Raw genomic sequence first — 9,121 nt, 5'->3', positions numbered from 1 at the left:
AGCCTTGATGAGCAGAAGAGACTTCTTTAAAAGTGATCTGTTGGCAGAGCATGGCAACAAATATGCCTCAGCCAACCGTGCCATTTCCCAGACCTTCAGTTTTGCTACAGGTATGTGAAATTTTACTTAGTACAAATCAGTAGCTTTGACAGATTTATGTCGTCAAAACAATCCATTTCATTTGCAGACAGGGGTGTAAAATACTTGAGTAATTTTACTTGATTACTGTACTTAAGTATTATTTTGGGGGATTTGTACCTTATTAAGTGCTATTGATCGCCATGGAAATATCCTTGATGCTGGAATGGCGTTAAAAAGTGAATAAATAAATAAATTCAAGTACAATTTAAACTGACTACTTGTATTTTTACTTGATTACATTTCTAAAGAAAAAAACAGTACTTTTGATACAGTATGTTTGAACAGTGAACAGTACGTTTTGATAGAGCCATTAGCTGTGTAATATATTGGCTGAATGCTCAAGATTGAGTGCAAATAAAATCAGTAATGAGAATTTAAATACAATTAATATTTTTGTGGTAATGATTTTTTTTATCATTATTAAATGTTACAAATCTCCAAAAAAGTGTTTAAATGAACATTGCATGTTAAATTAATTGTAATTCATGTTTAGTGATGTTCTTACCAGGCTGTGAATAAGTTGTATTTATTATATGTCATTATATGACACATAGAGTAGAACTGTCAATGAATTTTCTTTTAAATCTTAATAATTACATGATTTGCACATTAATCTAATTAGTCACAAATAATTATTTATCAATATTTGCTGAGAAAAAACCTTAAATACCCTAAATAATTAAAAGTTTAATTATCCTTTTAGACAGTGATGTTGAATAGACAATACAAAAAGTGGCCTTTCAAAACGTTAATGTTGTATGTTTTAATTCTATTACTCTCCTTATTAATTATTATTCAACACATTCTTTAATTTTTTGTGGAATATATTTCTGGCCTCTGCATCACATCTTGGTCTTCAAAGTATCTGTACACTTGAGTGAAATTTTTGAGTAGTTTTTTCACCTCTGTTTGTAGACTTTATCAGAAGGTGAATTAGCAGGAGTTTGGAGAGCAAAGTGGGGAGGGAATGCTAGCAGCTTTGGAAAGGCAGATAGAATCTTACAATGCAGCTTGTAATGACAACTGCGGCAGCTTAAAATGTCCTCAGCAGGAACACCACTTGTAGACATTTGTTCCCCGTTGATGAAACGAACACACAGTTTCTCCAATAGTGGAGAAATGTGTTTTATGGATTCATCTGGTAACATGGACCGGGACGACTGCAGGGTGTTTCTCCTCCTTACACACACCTGTGCAGGTGGTCTTCCTCTAGAAAATAGTGATAATCCAGTCAGAAGATGAGAATACAATTAGTGAGGGATTGGAGCTGCCGAAGTCTTTATTGAAAAATTATGCCTTTGGAGGGTGTGGTGAGGCAGGCCCTCGTGTGTTTCTTACAGATGACTCAGAGGCAGAGAAGGGAGCTATCACAGGTCTTTCCTGAAGCCACACAGCTGTTCTGCATATTTCATCTTCTGCAAGCTGTGTGGAGGTGGTTGTGGAACAAGGAACACAAAGCTGAGATGAAGGACAGGCAAACACTGTTCTGCACAGTAAAAGACATGCTTTATGCCAGGGGAATGAGTACAGTTTAATTACTCAATCAGCAAGCCCTCGACAACCCTTTGACCACCAGGTAGAGAAAATAGTAGACCGGTAGAGGTAGCTTAAATATTACAGTAGTACTTCTGATATGTTTACCCTCCAGAGGCCTATTCAGATGGTTTCATTGCATTGTATTTATTCTTTACAGTTTCTTTTCTTACTCATTACAGATACAGGAAGTTCCTGACCTATATCTAGTCTTTACAGTCGACGTGAGAGTTGGACTCTCAGCTATAGGAGGGACATGCCAACACGTGGCAACCAAACAAATAACTATGTGGAGGCTGCAATGCGTTTCTTGAAAGACAAAATACTTCAAAGGACAAAAGCATTCAACTTACCTCAGTTATTCAACCTTTTCATCACCCAACTAGATATGTACTATGAAGCACGTGTGACCAACGTTGCACTTCCACCGGTCAAGATTCCTTCCTACAGAAAGTAATATCAAACCCTCTGATATTTCTCAGGTAAAATATAATTTTTAAATATGAATCATTATAAAATTGTTGGTTCTTTTTGCAAATGGCTGTTTCTCAATATGCATTTTTAAGCCATCTTGCAGTGTTTTCATACTGTCATCATCAACCGTCAAAATTAAACTCCAATAAGAACACAAGTACAGAGGACACATGAAAATTCTCTGATGTAAAAAGTAAACTTTTTTTTTTTTACACAAATTTAATAAAGTGATAGAGACTTAGAGAAAGCCTGCAGTACTATTTATCGGTATATTAAAAAGAATCTTAACATTGACAAAGCATTAGTTACATTAAATATGTATAGACATTTTCACAAATGCAGTAAAATAAAAATATCTAAAATAATACAAACAATAATGGAACCAAATGTTGTAATAGGTTATAACATCTGTGAATGAATATGTTGTAATTTATTGAGCTGTCCCTCTACTTAAAATGTGCTGGAATTGTTAGTTGAGCAACAAGATCACTGTGCATCTCAATTCTCACAAAGATGCGTTCTGTGTCCTGGTGTCCTTCCGAGTTCATTCTTTAAAGCTAGTTTGGCAAGGCCGGTGTACGCGAGAATGCAAGTCTGTTCTGTGCAATCTTAGAATTGAGAAACAAGGTATTTTTTGTCTTCATGTCACTGATATGTTGGAGAGAAGAAATTTCAGGTGAGATCCTCCACATCAGGGCACACCTATACAGTGGATATGGAGTTTGAGCTCTGCACATGTCCAGTTGGCTATAGTGGGGCACCATGCAAACACCAGGCAGCAGTAGTGCAAAATTACAACATCACCTCCATCAACGTTCTCCCCACAACAGCTGAAATGAGGGCTGAGCTGCTGAAAATAACGAAAGGTAATAATTTCTTTGCAGCATAGGTTGTCACACACTGACTGATGTGGTTTTTAATACTACCTTTAGATATTTGAACTATTAATAAATTATATTAATTATATGTCCTGTTCATCATCTTCACAGCCTCAGTTTCTCTTTACTTTCTAAACCCTTTACGGCAAAATATGCCAATGCCAAGCACATTACCTCCAGGTAAGAAAGTTCAAGTTGGACATAGAACCAAAACAACTAGTACAGTAGTGTGACATTTGTACACAATTGTTATAGACATGCCTCTGAGGCAAGAAACCTGCACTACTGATCATCAGTACCATCTCAGTGCTCGAGATGATGGTCGGTATAAAGGGAGGGATGGTGCTGTTTTTTTTATACATTCTTTTTTTCTTTCTAATGGTGGCATATTGAACAGAAACACTCTTGCAACTTTTCATTTAGTCTATGCGTATATGTTATGAACATTAGAGTTGCATCAGCTGCACCCATCTTCCACCAGCTCTGCACAATTGCACCAAGCATCACCTACTTTGGAGGACTCGTACTCCAACCAACCTTGTGTGCAGGGTAATGCAGAGGGAGGTGAGTCCATTTATTTTGGCCCAAACACTTTTTTCTAAGGTTTTTTTTTCCTCCAAGGTTTTGGTTGGTTATTGATTGGCTGTTTGGTAACCACTGACGTATGGAGAAAAAATAATAATATGGAAGTCAGTGTCTACTACAAGTGGTAGCCATTAACTTTCATAGTATTTTTTTCCATACTATCTAAATTTGGAACAACAAACCCATTTAATCCCAATTTTTTTCTCAGACATGAAAATGTGCTACATTGATTACAGTGATGCCATGACTACAATGGCCAAGCAGGTTGAAAAGATGCAGCACAACCCGACCCAACTGATCTCTGCATTTTACTGTTTCGGTAAAGGGATGTCTGTCAAAACGTGCAGCAGTGTTAAGACGAGCTGCTAGACGACCAGGTCCTATTATTGGCTGTCAGCTGACAGCAGTGGCCCGAAGAACAACTAAGACTGGTTCTAGGCGCGTTTGACAGCTGGACACCCCAGAAAAAAAGTAGTTCTGGTTCAGAGCATGACTACAGCAGACATACAAGAAAAAGGGCTGTCAGGGTTGACAAATTGTCAGAATCTGTGGCAATGAATTACTCCCATCAAGCTTAAAAAATTACAAATATTTGTATGACATAGGTCGGTTTGGGTGTGTGTGGTGTGGGTGGTGGGGTTTAATTTGTTCATTCTAAATGTTTAAAAGTGATTAATTAGTAGATGAGTTAATGCAAACAAAGTATTATTTATGAATTCTAGACATTTGGACACTTGTTAACAATTAACTGTACAGAAAAAAAAGGAATTTCATGCCTCCTTTTAAAGTTTTTATAGCAATTGTGAATTGTATGTAAGAAAGGCCCAGCAGAGGTTGTACTTCCTGTGCCGAGGAAGTTCAACCTGCCACAGGAGCTGCTGAAACATACTCTGCCATCATTGAATCCATCCTTTGCACTTCAATAACTGTCTGGTTCAGCTCAGCTACCAAATCTGACCTCAGAAGACTACGGAGGGTAGTCCAGACTGCTGAGCGAATCATTGGTACAACCCTCCCCACTCTCCAAGAACTGTACTCATCCAGAGTGAGCAAAAGGGCTGGTAAAATCACTCTGGACCCCTCACATCCAGCACACTCCCTCTTTGAACGGTTACCGTCTGGTCGACGCTACAGAGCACTGAGAACCAGAACGACCAGACACAAGAACAGTTTCTTCCCTCAGGCAATCCATCTCATGAACACTTGACGCGGAACACACGACTCTATTATTTATTCACCACACTTGCTTACTTTTTTATTTATCTAATTTTTTCATTCCAAATTTGCACACATCAGACCTGTACTCACATAATTGTCTATATTATATATTGTTTTTGCTGTTTTGTACATTGCCTATTTGGATATTTGTATTATTCTTTATTATCTGTGTCCTGTCCTGTTGCTGTCTCTCTGTTGCACTGTGGAGCTTCTGTCACTAAAATAAATTCCTTGTATGTGTAAACATACCTGGCCAATAAAGCTCAGTCTGATTCTGATTCTGATAATCTATATAAAATGAAAACATTTACATGTGTGGAGATTTAATTTAACGGAGTGTCTATTTACACTAAATGCAAATAGCCCATCTTGTTGGCAAAGGCTATTTACACTAACTCCGCCCACTAACGTGTGATTGGGTTAGTCAACATTAAAAAAAGAAGCTAGTTGAACATCAGTTTCAGTGGCGTAGATGGTAAGGTGCATGCTTTTTGACGCGAGCGACCCGAGTCAAACATTTTTTTTCTCCCTTTTCAAATCTCATATCGCATCAGAAAGGCATTTATTTTCAATAAAAATTAAGGAAATAATCAAAAAGTTGAAAATAAAGTATCGGGTAGGTGTAGGGAGGGCTTTATTGTCCCAATAAGGTGGCATCCATTTAATAAATTTGAATTAAAATTATAATTTACACTCAGTACGTTATTATTGCGTACTGTTTTATAATGTGCAGATAATTGCCACTATTTGCAATAATATAAATAGCATAAAATCTTGCTATTTTAACATAGTGTAAATAGAATCTATAGCTATTTGCACTTAGTGTAAATAGCATATCGTTAAAAAATACTGCTATTTTCACTTGGTGTAAATAGAATCCATTGCTATTTGCACTTAGTGTAAATAGCATCTATCGCTATTTACACTTAGTGCAAATAGCCGGTGCCTTAATTTATTTTCATAAAGTTTGAGTAAACGGGAATGTATTCTATGAAACATGTTTAAGTTTATTTAATTGAATATTTGAATGTTTTAAAATATATTTATATTTATAGAAATTTAATACATTTACATATACAGAAATGCAATATGTTAACAAATATTAGAAATTAATATGGACATATATTGCAAATTAATATATGTATGTAGTCTGATATCTAAATGTATTTACATATAAATTAAATACATATAAATATTTCCTATATAAATATATTTAATATATTTGAAAAATATTAAAAAGCAGCCAAAATCAAATATTTAAATACATTTTTAATATATATTTCGAAATATATTTACATATAGCCTATTGTATAAAATATATTTTATTCTATTTGAATTTAAGATATTTAAATATATGAAAATCTATTTATTATTAATATATTTCAATCTATGTGACTTCTGTATATACCCCCACTTTATTGGTATTTAAATAGTTTATGTTTATGTTGAACTTTATTCATGAACAGATGGCGCTGTATTAAGCAGTATGTAAAAAGTGTTTATGTTGCTCATAAAAACATTTCTATGTATTTGACAAATATTGCATTTAATTCACTTAATCTGTGATAAGAGTATGGAAACACCGTGCAAGTGTCACTACGGGAGCAGAAAGTGTCCGATTTGACGGCTACTCTCGCCAGCCGGTGGCAGGCTAGTGTAGTTCATCTCGAACAAGCCTGTTTACTCTCATCTAAAGCAAGGTATTAGACATCTCAGGTGAGCCTATCATCTTTCTGTGTTTGTGGTTGTTATGCATGAACAGGGGTGCATTTCCCAATAGCATCGTTATCTAACTACGGTGGTAAATTCCATTGAACTCTATTGGTAACGACGGAACTTTTGACCAATAGCCTTTCTAGTCAGCAGGACTACCTAATCAGGTCGTACTTCATCCTAATTACTTACCGTCATCCTAATTAATAGGTCTAATTACTTGGGTGTGGTTTCCTCTGGATTCACAACACACTCTTGATTTAAACTTGAGGAAACGTGTGGATTAACTTTTATTTGAATTATTTTTAGTTTTGTAAGAACTTTTCATTTGGTATAGAAAAAACTTCAAGGTAAGCAGTATCAAAAATAAATCCATGTACTCAGTTTAATTTGGAATTCTAAAAATGTAAGCAAACCATTTTTGTTGCTACCATCTGTATTTAGTGGCTAAGAAATTTATCCAAATCTATCCCTAAAAAAAATAAGAATCCGCTTCAGTTCAAAAACAAATGTTCTGAAAACGTTTTTCTTGCCAAATATCCAAAATATTATTTTGACTTGTACTACACAAGGTATGGCTGCTATAGCAACCCAAGATCCCACTGGCAGTATTGCAAGTGTACTCCGTGGACCACTGCATGCACCGGCCCCTCAGCGCCCTGGCCCTCTGCCCTCTAGGATATTACACCCAGATGAGCAGCTCCAGCGAAACCAGCCCTTTTACGTTCCCACTGTCCAGCCTTTATGCCCATATCAATGGTCCATGCCATCTCCATATGTACCCTACAGTGGATTTCATGGCTTAGGTATCCTTTTATTTTGTCATTTTACTGAATATTACTGATTCTAATTTTTCAAATTCAGTTTTTCAGGATTTTTTTTGTGCTTTTATTTTATTTTACCTGATAAGCAGTCACTTTTCTATGTCTATAAAATGTTTGTAATGTTTCTATAAAAGTTTTCAGATAGTATCTTTTCTGAATTGTCTTTAAAACCTTTACCTTTCAAACATGTAAGAACATGGAGTGAGCCTCATGCTTTTCATAATTTGAAGTGTGATATTTAATCCAGGGTAATTTGGAAAATTCATGTTTCTGCTCAGGACAATTATTAGGTGTCCAGTATAAGCTATAACTTTTTAGCTCTATGGTGAAGACTTGCTAAACTTCACTAGATGAGATGGATTGTAATGTTCTAAAGGTCAGCCTTAGGATTTATAACAGGCTTTCTTAAATCTGGCCCTGGAAGGCCTCTGTCCTGCAGAGTTTAACTTAAACCCTGATCGGACTAACCTACCCTACCTGTAATTTCCTCGTAATTTTGGAGACCTTGATTAGCTTGCCCCGAATGTGTCTTGATTAGGGTTTGAGAAACTCTGAAGGGCAGTGGTCCTCCAAGGTCTAATTTGAGGAAGACTGGTTTAGGATGCTAAGATCCAGTTGTTCATTAAATGTTACCAGGCAGTGTTGTAAGCTGTATGAATGGAACCCACACATATGTAATATAATGGTTCTTTGTTTTTAAGGTTATGGCATGATGATGCCATCATTACTACTTCCCCAGTGTTTAGAAGTCCCTGGATACATGATTCCTCAAGCTCAACTGCATATGTTGGACTACAGATGTATGACTCCCCATATGGCTCCAACTATTTCCCACCAGACCCGCCACTTCCATTTTCAAAATGGTGTGCCCCCTGGTCGTGTGATGGTCAGCGCAGAGGTGCAAACCGAACCCCTTTGTCATAGCATAGACTCACATGAACATGCAATATCCCGCAATTGTTCTGAATCAGGTAGGGGTACTGGCAGTCCAGTGTCAACATCACCCAACTCTTTGGATAACAAATCAGTAGCTTATGCTGAAGGTACATCCATGTTAACTCAAAATTACAATGCCAACAATTCTATCAGCACTGCTGATTTGCCTGCTGTTTCTAAGACTGAAATCCTCCGAGCTGAACAGATACAAATTAAATGCAACAAAATACCTGCTGAGCTTAAGAATTTCCAGAACAAGGATAACACTGAGCAAGCTAGTCATAATGAAACTGACCTTTTGCAGTGCAGCTTGGGTTCCACACAATCTTCGGGGGATGTTGTTTTGTGCTCTTACCAATCATTAGCGTTTAGGAAGGATAAACAGAGTGTTGATGCTGGGATGTTAAGGTACTCCAGGAAGCATTGTCTCCCTGCTTGTACAAAAGTTACTGTGGTGAGAACTTCTCCATCCTGTAGAACTTTTAAAACGTATCCTAAACCAAGCAGATTGGTCATTACCCAAAGCATCAAAGAAAAGGGAAACTCAGAGATGCCATTTCAGGTAAAGAGCAGAGAAGACGCAAACTCCTCCAATAACATGGACTTTAAGATTCTGCGGCTGCCATTTGACTTCCAGAACCATAACCAGCCTTGTCAGCTGGAAGCTTCTATCTGGTCAGTAGAGTCTCTGATACCTTATGTACCTTCCACTGAGTGGATGACACAGAATGGTCTTCTAACCCCTCAGAAACCCTTGAGCCCACTGCATGAACACAGTGGTGTTATCTCAAAGCCAAATTATGTTGCAGAAGGGAAGAT

This window comes from Barbus barbus, assembly GCF_936440315.1.
Source record: "Barbus barbus genome assembly, chromosome: 38".
Taxonomy (NCBI): Eukaryota; Metazoa; Chordata; class Actinopteri; order Cypriniformes; family Cyprinidae; genus Barbus; species Barbus barbus.
The sequence above is the reverse complement of the archived record's forward strand: the minus strand, read 5'-3'. Positions refer to the sequence as shown.